The sequence below is a fragment of the Tupaia chinensis genome, unplaced genomic scaffold (assembly GCF_000334495.1).
Source record: "Tupaia chinensis unplaced genomic scaffold, TupChi_1.0 Scaffold000288_2, whole genome shotgun sequence".
Taxonomy (NCBI): domain Eukaryota; kingdom Metazoa; phylum Chordata; class Mammalia; order Scandentia; family Tupaiidae; genus Tupaia; species Tupaia belangeri.
In genome coordinates this window covers 4,375,193-4,396,607 of record NW_006159773.1, presented here as the reverse complement: position 1 = coordinate 4,396,607, position 21,415 = coordinate 4,375,193, and the positions used below count along the sequence as shown (strand labels likewise).

Here is a 21,415-nt window from a genome sequence, read left to right as displayed (position 1 = left end):
CTTGTGAGTGCACGCGCCCTATGATAAAAAAAAAAAAAAAAAAAAAAAGAAAAGAAAAGAAAAGAACCCTCTCAAAAAACACACCAGGCGTGCACATGCCCAAAATCCCAAACAGAAGGATTTTTGCCTTCTCCCTCTCTTAGTCTCACTCTGGTAAGTGCATGCACTCTCTAGCAAATTAAATAAATAAATAAATAAATAAAATAGTGGGGCCAGCAGTTGGTGTGGTGATTAAGGCACTAAACTCCCACATGGCTGACCACGGTTCAAGTCCTGGACCTGGCAGCATGCTTTCTCACCCCCCACTCTCGTAGGTGTATGTGCCCTATAACAAATTAAAATAATAATAATAATAATAATTGATAACATTAAATATTTTTAAATAGCATAAATATCTTTTTTGAAACTGACCAATTAAGTTAATAACAATTATTTCTAATTATTATACTAAGCACCCATCTTGCAGGGGCTATCTGTTCCCTGTACAATGTCCAAACATCAGTTTCGTAAACAGCACACTTTCCCTAAACTATCACAGTTCCAAAGTTCAGAATTCAAAAAACCACATAACTAGATTTCACCAGTCATCACCGAACTTACAATATTTACTAGTTTTCTCAAGCTTGTGGTTAAACAAATCCTACTTTTCACCATGTGACTGGTATTGTAATTTTAAATACATTGGTAACATTCATGAACCACTTAAGTTTAGGAAGCGCCACACACATCAGGCAGCACATTTCTAGGAAATACTGCTCTGAAAGCAAAAAAAAGTCAATTAAAAAATAAATAAGGCCAGTCCCGCGGCCTAGTGATTGGAGGAGCTGACCTCACATGACCATCTGCCTAGTTCAACTCTCAGCCCCAGCAGCATAAGAAACACCATGAGAACATGTATGTGCCTGAAATCCCAACGAGATGGAGAAATGGAGGCGAGATTGTGACATGATCACACCCTGGATCACAAGTGCCCTCTGGAAATTAAAAAAAAAAAAAAAAGGCAAAAGAAATAAAAAGTAAACAAAATTATTTTGCATGATATGAAAATCTACCTAAGAATATTGTCCAAATTTCTTGAACTCACATATTACAAACATTTTACAATATTCATGTGTTACAATATTACAAACAGTATACTGAATGTTTCTACTAGGACAAAGAGCCATAGGGACAATCATACTAAGAAAATTACTCTCTTCTCCATACATCTTAGGTGAATTAATTTAAAGAGCTTTACACAGAACGTCTATATTTCAGTTGGGATGTAGAAAGTTGCAATAGACCACTGCTTCCACCCTAACATGCAGAAACGAGCTATCTAAGCTACAACGTCATACTTTCTCAAAGAGCCAATGATGCAGGGACATCTAAATGAAATAATTCTAGAACATGACGAGCTCTTTACAAGTGAACAAAGATCTATGGTTGCTTTCATAGTTGGAGGAGAACAGAATGAGATGAATCTCCTATGTATTAGACTACAGAGAATTCAGCTAAACTTTCATGGAGCTTTTGAAGGCTGCATCTGAAATTGGAATCCCAAACAGTCCCACCCACAGACCACGCTCACATGCCCCTGCAGAGCCTTCACAAAGCTCTGAGGTGTGCTGGAGAAACCGTACTCAAGGTTGGAGACAAGGCTAGGGAGCCAAGAAAGATCCTGACAGGGCACAAGGCAGGGAGGGACCCACTGAGAGCTGGGGACTAGGCAGAAGAACTGAGAGGAAACCTTCTGAGGTCCTCCAAGGATTAGGGTAGCAAGACAGAACGACAACTAGTAAGGTGCAGAAAGCCAGAAAATTCCCAGCCCCGCAAAACATTGCCAGTAGACAGCAAAGCAAAGTGAGGCCAACGGTGGTGGCATGGATCGTGGGATGCCACTGCACAATACTGGAGCCACGTGGGAGGCCAGGGTTTGGATCCCAGATAAACTTGCATATGCCAAGCATGGCCATGTACACCTGTGATCTTGGCTGGCTGGGACGTTGGTGAGCACCATGGCAATGGCAAGACCCTGTTAAGGGTACACCGGCTATCTTTCAATACATGAATACATTTTTTAAAAGGTAAAGTGAAGTTTCTCATAGTTTGGCAACTAAGCTGTAAAATGTAACCATATATCCTCATTCTAAGAAATGCTCCAATAACAAGCCCAGAAAAAGACTAAAATCTGTTCTCATATTCAAAGCATTTGAAACCAGTAGTGAATAAATAAGTGGAAGGTAAAACTTTTAAAAATATCACTAATAAAAACCTTAAAATAGGGACCAGCAGATGATGTAATGGTTGTGTTGCTGAACTCCCATGTAGTCGACCATGGTTTGAGTTCCAGACCTAGCGGCTTAAAATCACACTAGGTGTGTGTGTGTGTGTGTGTGTGTGTGTGTGTGTGTGTGTGCCCAAGATCCCAAGAGGAGAATGGAGAAGGAACTGAGGTATGGCCATCACCCCTGGGGGAAGGGGAGGATTTCTTGCTGTCTCTCTGTCTCTCCAGCAAGCACACGTGCCCTATAGCAAAAATCTCTCTTAAAAAATAAACTTAAAATAATGATATTATCATTTATAATTCCATCAAAATGAGACAATTGGGAATATTAAGGAATAAAGTAAAAGAGCTTTACACTGAGGCCCAGCCATGGCGATGCATACTGTTAAGATGACATGCTCACAGACTAAGACCACCTGGGAGGCCCAGGTTCAATTCCCAGCCTAAACTAAAGGCCAGGTGTGGTGGCATATGCCTGTCATCATCCTGGCTACTTGGGAGGCTGAGGCGAGAGGATAACAAACACACAGCCAGCCTGGGAAACACAGGAAGACCCTGTCTAAGAAGGAGCCAGGCATGGCAGTTCACATTTGTGGTACTATCTACTCAGGAGGCCGAGGAAGAGGATCACAACATTCTGAGACTGTCTTTAAATGTGAAAAAGGGGATTTGGGCATCTCTACACTGAAAATTTTAAAACACTACTAAGAGACAGAAAGAACCAAGTTCCTGGATAGAAAAGCCCTATATTTTTAAGATATCAGCTCTCCCAATACTGATCTATAGATTCACCACAAACTCAATCAGAATATCTGTACTTTCTTTTGAAGAAAGTAACAAGCTATTTCTAAATTTTATATAGAAATGCAGAAAGATTTACAATAGCCAAAACAATATTGGGGAAAAAGGTAACAGAAAGCTAGAAAACTTATATTCCCTCATTTCAAGATTTATTGTAAAGCTAATTAACCAAAAGATGACAGTATGGGCATGAAATGGACAAACAGATCTGTGAAAAACAACAGACAGTAAAGAAATAGTCTCCAACATCATTGAAATGATTTTTTACTAAGATATCAATTAAATTTAATGAAGAAAGAAATCTCATTCTTACAAATACTGACAGTGCATCAATGGAAAAAGTAAAGCAAACCTCAACTGCTACTTCACTCTACATAAAAATCAATCATAGTTCTATCATAGACCTAAATATATAAGCTAAAAATAAATAATTTCTAGATAGACAACATAGAAAAATATCATGATTTTGAGATCCTGAGAAAAATTATTCTAGGGCAAAAATGTAATAACCATAAAACAAAATAGAATGAAATTAGTTTCATCCTAATTGAAAACATTTGTTCTCATCAAAAACCATTAATTAAGAAAATTTAACAGGCAAGTCACAGACATGGGGAAACAATATCTGTAATACACATATTTGACATTGTTCTCTTAAGTAGAATATACAATTTCAAAAAGTTAATGGAAAATGTCTATTATGAAAAAAAATATGCATGGGGGCCAGCTGGTGGTGTGGTAGGAAGGTACTGGTATTAAAAAAATAATAAAAATAAATAAAATTAAATAACATGGATTTCCTTTTTTTTTTTATTTTTTTTTTTTTTTTTTTTTTTTTGGTAGTTGCTATAGGACAAGTGCACTTGCCAGAGAGACACAGTGAGGGAAAGTGAGAAATCACCTCTCCACCAGGGGTGATGGCCATGCCATAATCCCCCCTCCTCCATTTGCTTCTTGGGATTTGGGGCATGCATGTGCACCTGGCATGTCTTTCAGGCCACCAGGTACAAGACTCCAACCACTCAGTTGACCATGTTGGATCCAGCCACCCTAACCACCACACCATTGGCTAGGGCCACATCTTTTTTTTTTTTTTTTGCATCAAAATATACTTCAATTCTATTTTTCCATGAAATTTTTGAAGTCCTTTTGTGTAAAGAATACTTATAAATAAATAAGTTTTCACCAAGGGGAGCATGTGCTCGCCAGAGAGAGACAGATAGAGACAGAGAGCGAAAGTAAGAAATCACCCACCAAGGGGATGGCCATGCTGCAATCTCTTCTCCATTCCTCTCTCAGGAATTTGGTCATGCATGCACACACATGTGCAATAGGATGCATGCGCTCACTTGATGGGGAGAGACAGAGAGAGGGAATGTGAAAAATCACCCTCCCGGGGGATGGCCATAACACAATCTCTTCTCCTCCATTCTCTTCTCAGGATTTTGAGCATGCACACACATGTGCCCAGCACAATTTTCAAGATACCAAGGTCAAGGCTCAAACCACGATCTGCCATGTGCAAGTTCAGCACCTTAATTACCACACCACCTGCCGGACTCCAAGCAAGACTTTTTTCTTTCTTTTTTTTTTTTTTTTTTGTGTGTGTGATAGGGTATATGTGCTCACTAGAGAGGAGAGAGACAGAGAGATACATAGAGAGAGATAATGAGAAGTCACCTCCCAAGTGGGATGGCCCTTCTCCTTCCTGGATTTTGGGCACAAACACACATACGTGCCTGGGATGATTTTCAAGCTGCCTAATCTAGGACTCAAACTGCTGTTGGCCATGTGGAGTCCACCTGCTGGTCTCAGCAAAACCACTTTAAAAAACAGTTTCTTATAAATTTAAACATACATTTGCCATGTGACCCAACACCGCCACTCCTTGAAATTTATCCAAGAAAAATGGAAACATATGTCAACCTAAGGACTCATCTTGGAACATGAATAGTAGCTTTGCTATAATAATAAAAACTGGAAACAACCTAAATTTCTATCAAGTAGTGAATGGATAAGCAAATCGTGTTCTCATTATGTCCTATAAACAAAGTGAGCACATCAATTTTTCCACAAATAACACTCATTAAGATGTATTTTAAGTCATAATTGATGAAGTAAATATTTAGATGTCAGTAGAAATAGCTCAATAGTTTTTCACTCGTGTTCACAATATTAAAAGTTTCCTATATAAACACAGTGTTTTCAAAATAAATAGGTTCAACAAGACGTGGTATAATGGATAATAAAGCATACAAAAAGGAAAAACTTGTTCCATCTATCTGTTGAGTAACTATAACTATTTTCGAAGTGCAGCATCATATAATCAAGCACATATATCTGGCTGCTTTTAGGGCTACAGATGATACATTAAAAATTAGCTATAGTGGGACCAGCAGTTAGCATAATGGCTATGTCGCTGGACTCCCATGTAGTCGACCGCGGTTTGCGTCCCAAACCCGGTAACTAAAATCTCACGCTGGGTGCATGTGCATGCGTGCCCAAGATCCCAAGAAGAGAATGGAGGAGAAGGGTTTGTGGCATAGCCATCCCCTCTGGGGGGTGATTTCTCGCTTTCTATCTCTCTGTCTCTCTCTGTCTGGTGAGCATACACACCCTATAGCAAAAACCTCTCCAAAAAAAAAAAAAAAACAAACATTAGCTATAGTGCGAATCAATTATCTTCAAATAAGGAACCCAGATCCTATTTTTTTATAACACATATTAGTGAAAACAAAAAGTTAAATAAAAGAGCTGATAAATATACATTATATTCATCATAAAGAACTTAATGATGTATATTCTTTTCTGTGGCTTCATGATGACTCTAAAATGTTTACCTTTGTTATTCATAAAACATTATGTATCATTATGTAGGGAGGGCAGCAGACATAAATTGTGTACCAAGTAATTGGTCTTAAAAAAGAAACAGAGGGGGACAAGCAGGGGTCCTGCAGCAGCTCAACTTGACACACATGGTGAGGTACTGGGTTCATATCTTGAGGTCTCCTTGTGCACATAGGTGTGTACATACATGCCCATGTTCTAGACTGGCTCAGGCTGAGGGTTGATCGTGGCATGAAGACTCTGTTAGGGACTCCTGCCTGTTTCTCTCTCTCTCTCTCTCTCTCTCTCTCTCTCTCTCTCTCTCTCTCTCAGAACAAATCAATAAAAAGAAAAAGAAAAAAGAAACTTACAGAAGACCTTAACATAAAATGTCTTCTAGGATCTGGTTTCTGCCTCTTCTCCAGGTTTATTTTCCGTGTTTATTATCCCTCTGGACTTTAGACTGCCTGGACGTAGCACAGGCTCAATAAATACATGTGAACCCACTGTTGTGGGTGAAGTAGGTCTGAAAATTCAGTCAGGAAAGCTGCTTATTGATAAAATTTTTGAAGAGCAGGATCAAATCTGTTTCTCTGCCTCTCCAATAGTATCTAGCATAGGACTTGAACATAATATAATTTACACATAAAAAAATCACAGGATGCATCTATTCCTCTTTTTTTTATCTCTTTTAGAGAGAGAGGGAGAGAGATTTTTTGCCACAGGGTGTGTGTGCTCCCTGGAGAGATAGAGAAGGACAGAGAGTGAGCAATAACCGGCCTCCAGGGGTATGGCCACACCACAGTCCCTTCTCCTCCACTCTCCTCTTGGGATTTTGGATTTTGGGCAAGCACACACATGCATGTGGTGTGAGGTTTTTTGTTTTTTAAGAATTATTTTATTTAATTTTATTTATTTATTTTTAAAATTTGACGAAAGAGGGAACAGGGAGAGAGAGAGAAATAGAGAGAGAGAGGGTAAGCTGCCAGGTCTGGGACTCAAACTGCAGTCAGAAATGTGGGAGTCCAGCGCCCTTTACCACCATACCACCTGCCAGCCCTGTGCTCGGTGTAAGTTTTAAGTCACCAGGTCTGGGACTTGAATCACGGTCAACTACGTGAGAATCCAATGACATAAACCATTGCACCATCTGCTGGGCCCATGGGTGCAATTATTTTTTTTTTCTCTGGTGTTTTCATCTGAATTTTTAAAATTTCCAACAATTGTTTAATATACAGATATGAGCCACATTCATAACTCATAATCAGCTTTGTTATCAAGATACTTTATCAGAATTAAGGAAAACCAACCGGCAGACATCAAAAGCTACAATTAATGAGTCTCCTCTCGTCTGTACCCCCAGACTGAGGATAATACATGCAGTACCAATCTCGTTAAGGTGACTCCAACAACTGAACTTTTGCTATATCATCCACACTAGTATGAAACGTTTGCCCAGTGCAAACAAGGTGCTTCCTGGGCAGTGTAATACGGTTGTCTCCTATTGTGTGTCAGCAGAGAGCTCAGCCAGTCCACCTGCTAATGAGCAAGACACATTTCCGAGACTCTAAGTGCAGTTGGTGCCCTGGGACCAGAACAAAACCGGGCCTGCCTTGCACCTTCCATCAGACATATACTTAAGCCAGTGGAATCACCCAGGACCAGGTGATGAAAGATGACCAATCATCATCTTTTTTTTTTTTTTTTTTTTTTTTGAAAAATTTTTTTTTTAGGGGGGAGAGACAGAGAGACAGAAAGCAAGAAATCACCCCCCAGGGGGGATGGCCACACCGCAATCCCTTCTCCTCCATTCTCCTCTCAGGATCTTGGGCACGCAGGCACACGCGCCTGACGTGAGTCTTAAGCCACCGGGTCCAGGACGCGAACCATGGTTGACTACGTGGGAATCCAGCAATATAGCCATTACGATAACTGCTGGTCCTGACCAATCATCATTTTAAAGTCATATAAACTGCTATACATCATTCCTACAGAATTTAATTTACACTTTCTTTTAAAACTGATTTACTTATTTCTTCTGAGAGAGAGATATGGAGACAGAGACAGGCACCCCCCACAGGGTCTACATGACACAATCCACCCTCAGATCATGGGCATGTGTGTATATGCCAGGTGTGTGTAGTAGGATCAGGATGCACCCTAGAACTTTCTCATGTGAATACAATTGCATTATGCTGCACACCTTTTGGCCCCTCATTCACCATTTTAAATATTATCTCTCGGGACCAGCAGTTGGTATGATGGCTATGCCACTGGACTCCCATGTAGTCAACTGCAGTTCAAGTCCCAGACCTGGTGGCTTAAACTTGCACCGGGTGCGTGTGCATGCGTGGCCAAGATCCCAAGAGGAGAATGCAGAATAAGGGATTGTGGCATGGTCCTCCTTTCGGGGGATGATTTCTCGTTTGCGGTCTCTCTGTCTCTGTGGCAAGTGCATGCACCCTTTAGAAAAAACTCTCAAAAAAAAAAAAAACCTCTCAGCCATTCAACTCTTACAGTCACCCAGATCACTGACCCCAATCACCTCTCCATCAGTAAAGGAGAACTGCATCCACCTGTTTATAGACGGTCAACCCATCCTTCAAACCATAGATCAAAAGCCACGTTCTCCATGAAGATGTTTCATATATTGTTTTTTCTTAATTAGACTACAAGTAGATTGCATTGAATAAAATGCTTATTTGCCATTTAATCTTCGATTTAGATATGACCATGATGATTGACACTACATAAGATACTCCGTAAATAGCTACTGGACTGAGAAATATTCTAAAATTTCAAAACATAGTCACTAAATTAGTCTCTAAATTCAAACATCACTTATATTAAATGTAAATTTAGACTCCCTCTATTTATTTTAGCTTGATTCTTTCATCAAATATTAGCTTTCTTTTCTTATTTTTTTTCCTCCACTTCCACATCTCATTTATTTATTTCTTTCTCCTTCCCCTAATCCAGGGTCACACACGCAGGTGTCTGCAGAGCAGGCAGAGCACACACAGCAGCTGGGAATTAGTAACTAGACAGTTATAAAAGAGCAGCTTGTGAATCTGGTCTGTACACATGCATGGCTTGCTTGCTCCATGTTTTAAAAATCTGGAAAACTCAGATAAAAATCCAGGGCCAGCCCTGTAGTGCAGCAGTTAAATGCTGTGCATAGGGAACAGGATCCCACATGGTAGACCATGGTTTGAATCCCTGCCCTGGTGTCTTGAAAAACACACCAGGCACGTGTGCATGCGTGCCCTAAATACTGACGGGATGCAGAAATGGAGAAAAAAGAATTGTATCATGGCCTCACTCCATTGGGGTCTGCTTTTTCTCTCTCCCTTTTTCCATTTCTCACTGGCACACACATACATCCTCTGGCAATTAAAAAAAAATTTCAAAAATTCCAGCTTATTCTGGAAAAGCAGAAGCTCTGGGGACACTGGGACCACAGTGCCACTTAGCAACAGTTGCCTGGGCTGAATCTCTCTCCCCTTTAGATGTGACACAGGCTCTCCCAGTTCTTCTCAGTCACCACCACCTACTTGTCATGTATACAGGACTGGCCAAGCTTCTGGGGACGTCGGAGACTCTAGCTTGTCATAAAGGATGAGTTTGTAACCATGAGGGAGGCCCCTAACGTAGGCTCAAGACTCCACAGCTAGGACAGGGCCTGGAAAAGGAAAGGTGAATGGGGGCAGCAACTCCGTACAACAGAAGATGGGAAAACCTCCTAAGAATCTGTGGAGCAGTCAGAGACAGTGTGGTCTAAGTAGAGAAGACTCGGGCAGACCCATGCTTCCATGGAAGCCTCAGCTGTGGGACTCTCCGTCGCAGGACCTCAAGGGTGACTTGGCGCTCCGTAAACCACAGCGCTATGAATTATCTCTGAAGAGTGTGATGAGGACTTAGTTAAGTGATGAATACATTTTTGCCAGACACATGCTACAGCTCAGGAGACAAAGGGACAGTGGGAACATTTAGTCAGAGAAATATGGTTTCAAACCCCAGCTCCATCCCACCTCCATGAGGTTCAGCTTCGTCACTGGTGGAAGTAAACTAATGATACAGGGCTCCAGGAGAACACCACTACAGCTGTCACTCGCCCCAGCGTTTTGTCATCATCAGTCCTACAGCCCCAAACCAGGTTCCACCCCAGGACAGGAAAGGAGACTGACTAGAATGGAGGGGGAGCAGATGTGAGGGAGCTCTGGGCTCTGCTGTATTTTGGCAGTTTAAAGACTAGAAAGAGACACAACTCAAAAATGGATGACCAGAAGGCAGAAGTGTTCTGGTATTTTGTGCAGGCCCAGCATGAAGCATCTATTTTATCAGGGGACAAAAATAAAAGGAGCAGGGGGCTCATTGAAATGGAAAAAGCACACTCGTGGGACCAGAGGTGGCATAGTGGTTACGTCACTGGACTCGCACATGGCCGAACATGGTTTGAGTCCCAGACCTTGTGGCTTGAAACTCATGCTGTGTGTACCCAAGATCCTGAGGGGAAAATGGAGGAGAAGGGATTGCGATGTGGCCATCCTCCCCAGGGGGTGATTTCTCACTTTTCCTCTCACTGTGTCTGTCTCTCTCTCTGTCCCCAGTGAGCAAACACACCCTAAGGCAAAAAAAAAAAAAAAAAGAGAGAGAGAGAGAACCTCTTAAAATAAAGTACCTTCAGGGACCAGCAGTTAGCATAATAGCTATGTCACTGGACTCCCATGTAGTTGACCGTGGTTCGTGTCCCAGACCCAGTGGCTTAAAACTCATGCCAGGCGCACGTGCATGCATGCCCAAGATCCCGAGAGGAGACCGGAGGAGAAGGGATTGCAGCGTGTCCCTCACCCCCTGCGGGGTGATTTCTCGCTTTCTGTCTCTCTCCTCTCTGTCTGGCGAGCGCACGTGCCCTATAGCGAAAACCTCTCAAAAACAAACAAAAAAAGTACCTTCAAAGACATCGTGTGTACATGCACTTGTGTGTACTCAACAGGCACACACACATCTTGTCCTTCAGAATTCTTAACGAGGAAGACAGGCACACACAATACCTGACGGGTAGCTTGCCTTAATAAGTGACAACATAGAAATGGGAATTAAGGCTACCAAGTCTGTATGGGGACAAATGACCAATTCAGTGCCTGGACAGGGACACAGGGGAGTGAGGCAGGAGGGGAACTGTGGAGGATGTTCAATGCCAGGTGGCAACTATATTCTGGATGCCTCTTCTCTCTGAAACTTTACACCCAAAGACATAACTGTCTCTCAGAGACGCAACCCCAGAGCACGTGCAGAAGTCCAGCAGATAGAAAAATAAGAAATATTTTGGGGCCAAGCAGTGACACAAGGGTAAGGCAACTAGATCCACACAGGGAAAGTCCTAGGTCACGTCTTGGGAACTCCTTGACCACACCCTACATGCACATATGTGCTGGGATCCAGGCTGGCTGAGACAGGGTGGGAGTGGGTGGTTCGTACTGGGAAGACTCTGCTGGGGCTTCCCCCTCCCATGAACAAACAAGGAAACCTAAAAATGAATAAGTAAATAAATAAATGAATAAATTCTCTAGAGGCACCAGGCAGTAACAACAACAACAAAAAAAAATCACACATTAAGATGGCAACAATGGCTCTAAATTGATCTATTGTATATAGTGTTGATAGCCTGGCTAGCTTAATTTTTAGGAAGAGCTGATTAGCTTTCATAGTTCCAGAAAGATAAAAACATTAATGATAAAAAGGAAAAAAAGACATATGAGAAATGGGTGGTTTTCTTTTTTCCAATCATCTTTAACTTGGGTTTCAGTGAATTCTGAACTGTAACACCGACATTACCTCTGTGCATCCTGACAAGAGCCCGGAGGGTGGCAGACCACTCGAAACTCCCCACCTTCCTGTTTCTCTCTGACCTCCCTGTGCTGGCACTGTGTTCTATGGCTCGGCAAAGTTCCTGGAAGGTGAGCACCATGCTGCGTGCCAGGGTGGCAAAATCAAACCCCTGCCTTTGGGCCAGCTTGTGGACCAGAGGTTAGATAAGCTATTAATAGATCCCACACAGCCAAGTCTGACGGCTTTGAAAAACACACCAGGCACAAGTATGTGTGTGACCAAAATCCCAACAAGGAGGAAAGATGGGAGAGAAGGGATTGTGGTGTGACTATCTCCCCTGGGGATGCTTTCTCCCTTTCCCTCGCTGTCTCTGTCTCTCTCAGACAAGTGCATACAGCTTCTGGAAAAATTAAAAAAAAAAAAAAAAAAAGCTGCCTTCAGAAATTCAAGATTTGATGGAAGTGATACAAATGTAAACCAGTGACTTAAACCCAATAAGATAAATGCTCCATGAGAGTGTTACAAAGAGCTCAGAGATCAATCTGGCAATCATGTATACACCCCTCCTGTATGTACAGTGCACTCGCTAGCCAAGAACGGGAAGCAGATCACAAAACCAGTTCAAATCTCTACTCTGCCACTTGCTAGCTGGGTGATTCTGGGCAGCTGCTTAACCTCTTTGGACATCAGTTTGGCATCTGTAAGGAGAGGAGAATGAAGGTGCCTCTTCTGGGATTGTGGTGGGGGTTGGCAGACTATATAGGAAGCAATGCATACCCTGTCTGGCTACTATCAATAGATCACTTGGGGGACCAGCAGTTAGTGTAATGGCTATGTCACTGAACCCCCATGTAGTCAACCATGGTTTAAGTCCTGGACCTGGTGACTTAAACTCCCAACGGGCGCATGTGCGTGCATGCCAAAGATCCCGAGAGGAGAATGGAGGAGAAGGGACTGTGGCGTGGCCAGCCCCCCTGGGGGGTGATTTCTCGCTTTCTATCTCTCTGTCTCTCTTTCTGGCGAGTGCACGTGCCCTATAGCAAAAAACTCACAATAAATAAATAAATAAATAAATAAATAAATAAAAAAAATCAGTTGCATCAGCATAACCTGAAAAGCCCAAAAGAGAGAAAAAAACATGTTACTCTTTTCCCCATTTCTTCTGTCTCTAGCCAAAAGAAGCATTATGAAAATGAACTTTTCTCTCAAAACTTTCTTGCCAACCAAGTAAAATTAACCTTGAACTTCCATCTCCCAAGTGACAGCTGGCCTGAAATCATTCCACCACTACATGTGGCTCCCTAGCCACAAAGCTTCACCTAGAGAGGAGTTCCCTACAAGAAGCTTCATGTTCCTGACACTAGAATTAAATGACCTCCTTCTGGATAGTTCTGGTGGGTGCCACTTGTCACTTGCATGGAAGGAGCAGCTCCACTGGCCACTGGTAAACAGCCACCCCCAGGACCAGCCAGGCCCAAATGTTCTGTGCTAACATCATGCTCAAGTCATTCCCTGCAAATGTGTTTGGTGAAACAGGGAAGAGTGCCCTTTTCTTAGTTTCCATTCTGCCTCTGGATTAAATAGCCCTTGTATGAATTCTCTGCCCTTTCTTTCAGAATTCACTAGCTACCCTGTATAAGGTCACAGCTTTGATGTTTCAGAGCAGACAGTAATTTTCCTAGCCTTGACGAAAGGGAAATTGTTTCCTCAGCACACAAGAAAATCATCACACAGATAAACTGCCCTGGTATTAACATTTAGATCCAGCAAACTACCTTTTCAGTAATTTATCAGATTTTTAAAAAGAAAAGTTCCTACTGCCAACTATATGTGCATCGTTGTTAAAAATCATCTAAAAACCGCATGTGTTAAAATTAAAACAAACATAGCCAATGGAATTAACATCACATTATAACCAAAAAATGAGGAATAATCCTTAAACAGATGAAAAATCAAATTTCCCATGAAGCTACTTCTTGACCAAAAACATCTCCTTTCTTCTCAGCTGTCTAAATTGAAATCTGTTAATTAGCTTGGCAGTAAAGCTTACCAAATGCTGATGACCATTCACAATGCTATTGTGTTTGGCTTTGAAAACAAGTCATGATGAGGAAATCAACATGGGAAGCATACTTCAAACATCCACAAGTATTTTCCCTGCCTAGCAACTGGTTGGAAATGGTGTATGTTCTCCGCTTCAGTCATGTTGCTCTGATCACTGAACAATGTAGACGCTACAAAAAAAAAAAAAAATCCCGACCTCACTCCACCCCCACCCCCACCACCACCAACTTCTGCTTTTCAACTCATCCTCAAAGCCTGAGGGAGACCAGGCTGTGTGCCTGCTGCTTCCTCGCCAAGCAAAGGAGAGGCAGTGAGGGCCCCTCCCCCTGTCCTAGGTTTCCTCCTCACCCCACAGGGCAGCTAGGGACCTTCTGCATTTCCGCTTCTGGGAAGGCTGGGAATTGGCTGTTTTTATGAAATGAACATGACCCAGAAAAGCATTCAGCATGATCGGCTTGCGCACTTGAGAGAGTCCTCAGCTGTACTTCCCATCATAAAGTGTCTGAGCTCCTGTTTATTAAAGCACAGCCTGAACCAGTGGACAAGACAGTCTTCCAGGCTAACAGTAAGAGAACTCTGGCACTGAATCCATGCCAAGTCCTGGCTTGCATATTTACATAGGAAGTCAAAATCATTCTTTGTAAAATACCAGAAGGAGTTAAATAAGTGAACAACTCTCAGTGATTATTTTTATTTAATCAGCCATATGCTAATCCAACTACACATACACACATATACACACACACACACTCACATACACACACACACAGATAGGAGGGAATTTCAAAACATTTGGGGAGAAAATGGATCTAAAGTACGAGTTTATTTTGGTGAAAAAGATTTTTGAAAACTATGCATAGCTTTTTTGTAGTGTGCATTTTCTGTGAACTTTTTGAAGACTTCTCTGTCTGTGTGTGTGTGTGTGTGTGTGTGTGTGTGTGTATGCATAATACAGCATTGCACAGTGAGTGATAAAGTACTCTGGGAGATTTTAGTCCTAAAATCTAAAATTCAATACCATCACTACTTCAAACCATAAAGGGTTTTGTTATTCAATTCAAAAAACACAGTTCAAGGGACCAGCAGTTAGCATAATGGCTATGTCGCCGGATTCCCATGTGGTCGACCGTGGTTCGTGTCCCAGACCCAGTGGCTTAAAACTCACACCAGCCACGTGTGCGTGCGTGCCCAAGATCCCGAGAGGAGAACGGAGAAGAAAGGATTGCGGCGTGGTCATCCCCCCTGGGGGGTGATTTCTCGTTTTCTGTCTCTCTGTCTCTCTGTCTTTCTGGCAAGCGCATGCACCCTATAGCAAAAACCTCTCAAAAAAAAAAAAAAAAACACAGTTCAATAATTATTTATTGAAGACTGAGCTAAATTCTAAGAAATTAATGATAGCTAACTGACAGTTCTTGTTGTCATGAGCTTACGGTCAATATACTGATGTTATATACATATCAGTGTCCCTTACTGATATGTATATAAATACTTGCATTTAAGAGTGTTGCATATACACTTATTTCCAGGACTCAGAAGTAGAATAAAAGATGGAATGATTGGATTAGTCCTTTCTGAGAGTGTAAGAGGTGATATGGAAAGGCTTTACAAAGAAGCTGCTACCTTAAGGGTTCTCAACAATGGGTGGCTTGTCTCTTCCCTCCTTTCTTTGATGATTTCCTTTGCTCCGCAGAAGCTCTTCAGTTTGATGTAATCCTGTTTGTCTATTATTGCTTTGTTGTCCTGCTTTTGTGGTCTTATTTTCTAAATCTTTGGCTATAGTAATATTGTCCAGCATTCCCCCTATGTTTTCTTCTAGTAGTATCATGATTTTAGGCCTTATGTTTAAGTCTTTAATCCATCTTTGAATTGGTTTTTTTGTATGTGATTCTTGTATATAAATGTGCAGCTTTCCCAGCACCATTTATTAAAGAGACTCTCTCTTTTCTCAATGAATGTCCTTGAGGTCTTGGTGAAAAATCAGTTGGCTATCGAAATACTGGAGGGCATAAAAGCAGTGAAAATAGTTAACAATGATAAGACAGTGTGGAATGGGGGGAAGAAGAGAAGAGTTTCGATAGCAAGAGAACAAATAGAGAGGCGTGCCATTAGCGGGACCCTGATGTGGTATATTACCTGCTGATGACGTGTATAGTTTTCTCAACTGGATTGGTCTGAGAAGTACTTGATGTTAGGTAAAGTCTTTTTACAAGCAAAATGATAAACAGTGATTGACTGTTTACAAATATTTGGAATAATAATAATAATAATTGGGGAAAAAATGAAAAGCTATTGGATGGTGAAGATGGGGATTTTAATGTCTCTGTATTGACTGATATGCATGGTCTTCCTTCTGGTAAAAGAAATGTAATACATTGTAAAGTTATATGTGATTCAATGTAATATAAACAAGATTAGGATAATAAATAAATAAATTACATTCGTAGGTCACAGAAAAAATAATCAGTTGACTGTGGGCCCACGATAATAAATAAATAAATGATACTTGTGGGACACAGAAAACAATAATCAGTTGGCTGTGGGGCCAGCAGGTAGTGTGGTGGTTAAGGGCGCTGGACTCCCACACGGCCGACTGTGATTTGAGTCCCAGGCCTGATGGCTTGCTGTCTCACTTTCTCTATCTTACACTCTCTCTCACTCTCTTGCTCTGTCCCCCTTTAGTCAAAAATTAAAATAAATAAGTAAATAAAGTTAAATAAAATAATTCTTTAAAAAAATAATTTGGCTATATGTTCCTGGATTTCTTTCTGTGTTCTCTCCCTTTTATTCCATCAGTCTACGCGTCTGTTTTTGTGCCACTACCAAGCAGCTTGGGTTACTAAAGCTTTACAGTATATTTTGAAGTCAGGTTGTGTGATGCATCTAGCTTTGTTCTTTTTGCACACGATTACCTTGGTTATTTAAAGTCTTCTGTGATTTCATACAAATTTCATGATTGTTTTTATCTATGTCTGTAAAGAATTATTATTTTGATAGTCACCACACTGAATTTGTAGATTGCTTTTGGTAGTATCAACATTTTAATAATATCAATTCTTCCAACCCCCGATCATTTTTTCCCAAAGAGGCATAAATTATTTGCAATAAATAAATAAATTTAGTCTCAATTTTTTCTGTTATTTGCACAAAGCTTTTTCAATTAGAATACTAATTGATTTAGCTGGCTTTGCTAGAATCTTTCATAAGAAACTTCAGATTAGACTTTTCAAAGAGCCTCCCAAGGCTGCTGAGCCAAATCAGAGACTCACCATCTGCCTATGCCTTCAAGTACCAGTATTTGCAAGGTTTTTGGACCTGTCAGGAAATGACATTCTTTACTTTCCTGCCAGGCAGAGCTGTTTATGGTACCAGGCAATCTTTCCAAGAGCTTCTATTGGCTTTCTTGAGATCTACCTTAGTTCCTTGGCTTTCTGGTCATATTTTCAGAAACAGCATTCCAGTTGAAGACCTGGCAATTACCAGTATTTCAAATTTCCAGTGCAAGGCAACAGATATTACTGAACTTATGCAGATAACCATTCTGTCACAAAATAAGAATATCCACAAATATTTTCCAATACCAGAGAGGTCAGGAAGTGAGAAAAGTTTGTTTCAATTTCCAAAAATAATTTAGCAAATTGCTGAACCTATCAACAGCTCAAAAGAAGACAATAATCCTTAAATCTGGAAAACAAAGAAAGGAGAAAATCAATAATGTTTTAGTCAAAAGTCAGGGACCAACAGAGTAATGGCTATATCGCTGGACTCCCATGTAGTCGACTGCAGTGCGTGTCCCGGACCCGGCGGCTTAAACTCACGCTGGGCGCGTGTGCCTGCATGCCCAAGATCCCGAGAGGAGAACGGAGGAGAAGGGATTGCGGTGTGGCCATCCCCCGGGGGGTGATTTCTCACTTTCTGTCTCTCTGTCTCACTCTGTCTTTCTGACGAGAGCACACACCCTGTAACAAAAACCTCTCCAAAAAAAGAAAGTCATAAAATTCTATTTCTCCTGTACAGTTTCATGTAATTAACCTCTTTTCCATTGGATTTTCAGAGTTAACTGCGGTTTTATGTTTAAATTCCGGAAGTTAACATTCAATGTTATTATTGATCTTTCCGGACTTGTTCCTGCCATTAAGTTGGCCATTTCCTTGGTTGTTTTTTGTTCTCTTATTTCTGTGTGTCTGTCTTTAGTTTTCCTGGTATAATGCTTCTTTCTGAACTTCTCGAAGAGCTAATCTGGTTGTTAGCAAATTCTTTCAGATTTTATTTATCTGAGAATGTCTTTATCTTTTCTTTCCATTTGATGGATAAACTTGCTGGGTACAGTATTCTTGGTTGAAATTGGTTTGTACTTACAACTTATATGAATATATTTTCCCATTGTTTCCTTGCTTGCACTGTTTTCAATGAGAGATCCTGTGTTAGCCTGATGGGCTATGTACCTTTGTACATAACTTGACGTTTCTCTCTTGCCAATTTTAGTATCTTTATTTTTGTGGTTTGTTCAATCTGGCTATGATATGTGCCTTGGAAAAGATCTTCTTGGGTTGATTCTCTTTGGGGTCCTTTGTATTTCTTGGGTCTATTATCTGAATGCCTCTCTGGGTTTGGAAAGTTTTCTTCCAAAATTTCATGGAATAGATTATCAATACCCTTAATAATTTCTTCACCTTCTGGAATAGCGATTATCCTGGTATTTGGGCATTTAATGGTATCCAGTATTTCTCACATATTACTCTCATTCCTTTTGAGTTATTTTCTGTCTTTTTGGTGATTTTTTTCAAGGTCAGAGGTTTAATCTTCTACACCTGAGATTCAACCTTCTGCATGACCTAATTTGCTTTTAATACTTCCAAGGGAGGTTTTTGATTTCTTATATTAGAGCCTTCATCTCTAACAGTTCCAATTGATCCTTTTTTACGGTGTGTATTTCTTTCAGTTAGTGGCAGAACTTCCTCATCACCTGGGACTTATTGTCCCTTTTCTCTTGCATCTTTAAGAGTTGGTTGTCTCCCTTCTCTTGCATCTCTGTTAGTTTAGTCACTATGAATATTCTGAAATCTTTATCCGACATAGTCATGAGTTCCCTTGAACCGTCTGTGGATGGTGAAGAATTGTTCTTTTCCCTTGAGGGAAAGATATTTTCTTGGTTTCTCATATTTCTTGTGCCTCTGTGCTGGTTTCTGGTCATTTGATGGATTATGTTTCTTCCTAAATCTTTGGAGTTAAATCTGAGCATTCAAAGGCATGCAGGAGGAGGTGATCTGCAATCTCTCTGCAATTCTATTTTCCTGATGCTCACCAAGAAACCTGCACTTCTGTCCTTGGAACTGGATATTAAAAAGGCCTCCCAGTTCCTAGAGAACAGGTACACCTGGGCACAGCTGCGGGGTTTCAACTGAGAGTTCAGAAACATGAGGAAGGAAATGGTCTGCACTCTCTCTATAGCACTGTCCTTCTCCCTGCAGCTCACTCTGTGGTCTCTCTTCTATGATTTCTAGATATTTGGTGGTGTATTGACATTTGGCTAATTTGTTGGAGAAAGTTTCTGCAACTGTAAGCTCCCTTTAGAGTGAGGGCTTCCCTTTAGAGTGAGGTACTTCTGTGCTCTCCTCTGTTATGTTTTGCAATGTGGTATCCACAGAGAGAGAACTGAGTTCAGATTTACGAAGAGGAATTTCTTTGTGCAGCTCTAAGACTAGCCGAATTCAGAGGTTTGGCCACTATGCGCATAATCCTGTCTGTACACTCCCTGGAAGTTGAGCAACAAAATGATATAGTAAGGTAGGAGAAGAAGAGAATACAAACAGGAAAAAAGAGAGAGAGAGAGAAACAAAAGACATTAGAAAAATTAAAACAAACCAAAAAAAATTTAAAAACGCACTGCGCTAGCACCACACGCAAAATGAGCAGAACACCTCAGATTTAGATGTCTCCCTGCAATGCCCTTGTCCTATGTAGGGAGAGGAGAGAAGAAAGAATACTAAACACAGGGAGAAACAACAGGAATGAAGTTCAATATTCAACTTCTCAGAGCAGTACCAAGCACAGTTAAATCCACACACACGTAATACGTACCAAGCACTGTCCTCTGCTCTTTACCTCATATTAAGCCTAGAGATATAGTATATTTTGTAGGCATTGATATTAAGCTTATTGTATAGATATGAATATTGAGGGAGACAGAGAACATCTAAATTAAGAAGGTCTTCTATGAAAACACAGCTTTAACCAGTTTATGTGGATAAAAGCTTACATCCTAATCACTACTGAAGGGGTGTGCAATAATATATAATGGATAATAAGAGTGAGTGAGCAAATAAACACACTGAACTTATAATATTAAAGGGAAAGGTTCCAGGTGGCGAGAAGAAGGGTTAGGGCGGGAAGAGGACGCTGCTGGAAATGTGGTAGGGGAGGAATCAGGGAGGGTCCTCCTGGCCAGATGAACTGCTTGAAACTTACCCTGTGGCTGTTCTAGGTGAATGCACTCGGCCATCTATTCTAAGAGGAAGTTTACTATCATGGCAGAGTTGGGAGACTTCCAAAAATGGAGGCAGGAAGCTTTATTCATGGAAGCCCTTCAGGACAGAGCCAGGATGAAACAAAGTTGGTTTCTATCACTATTAATTCACTATCATCAGTATGCAGATACCAAACAAGGATTTGGAATCTGTTTTCATTAAAAGTAATGTTTGTTTCTGAGGAAGTATACAAACTTAAAATTTCAGGAATTAGTGTCTCTGTTTTAAAACAACAGCACCACTACTGTGGCTTATATAAAGTAAATGTTCTGCAGATGTCTTTCAATATTATCTAAAGAAATCAGGAAACCAGGATAAAAATTAAAGCTTAATAATGTAGCTTAATTTATTGCAAATAAAGATTTGAACCCCTGCATACCAAAATTGGGATATTCCAAGAAATAACACTAAAAGGATGCTAAAGGCCAGGCCAAAATTGAGTTTTGGGTCTACCAGAGAGTTTAAGACTATGACACAAGCCAAGTCAACATAAATATGACAAGAATAATTAACATCAGGCAAGTAAGAACATTCTATAAGGGTTTACAGGGAAAAAAGTAATGCCTTTCAATTTAATGGTCAAAAAACATTTTATAAAGGAAGTAGCACCATTTTTAGACTGGCTTTGAGAGGCTGTGTACATGGGAAAGAAAAATCAAAGTCAAAATATCATACTCTGCTTTTATAATAAAAATGTAAATCTATCTGCATGATCAACATCCACTAGACTCGCTACTAAATTCCCAAATTAAATGCATCTTTTAAAAATATTTTCTCGGGACCAGCAGATGGCCTAATGGCTACGTTGCTAGACTCCCATGTAGTTGACCCCAGTTCAAGTCCCAGACCCGGTGGCTTAAACTCCACCGAGCACATGTTCGTGTGTGCCCAAGATCCCAAGAGGAGAATGGAGAAGGGATTGTGGCATGGCCATCCCCCCTAGGGAGAGTGATTTCTCACTTTCTGTCTCTCTCTCTCTGTCTTTCTGGCGAGTGCACACATTCACCCTATAGCAAAAACCTCTGAAATATATATATATATATATATATATATATATAAAATACAAAAATATATAAATATATATAAATATATAAAAAATATA

The 21,415-nt window shown here is 40.7% G+C and overlaps 1 protein-coding gene across 2 annotated transcripts in view; it reads right to left on the bottom strand.

Annotated features, from left to right (window-relative positions):
* Positions 1-21,415, bottom strand: part of PREX2 (phosphatidylinositol-3,4,5-trisphosphate dependent Rac exchange factor 2) — a gene marked incomplete in the record, with an annotated part of 373,689 nt that overhangs the window by 306,731 nt on the left and 45,543 nt on the right.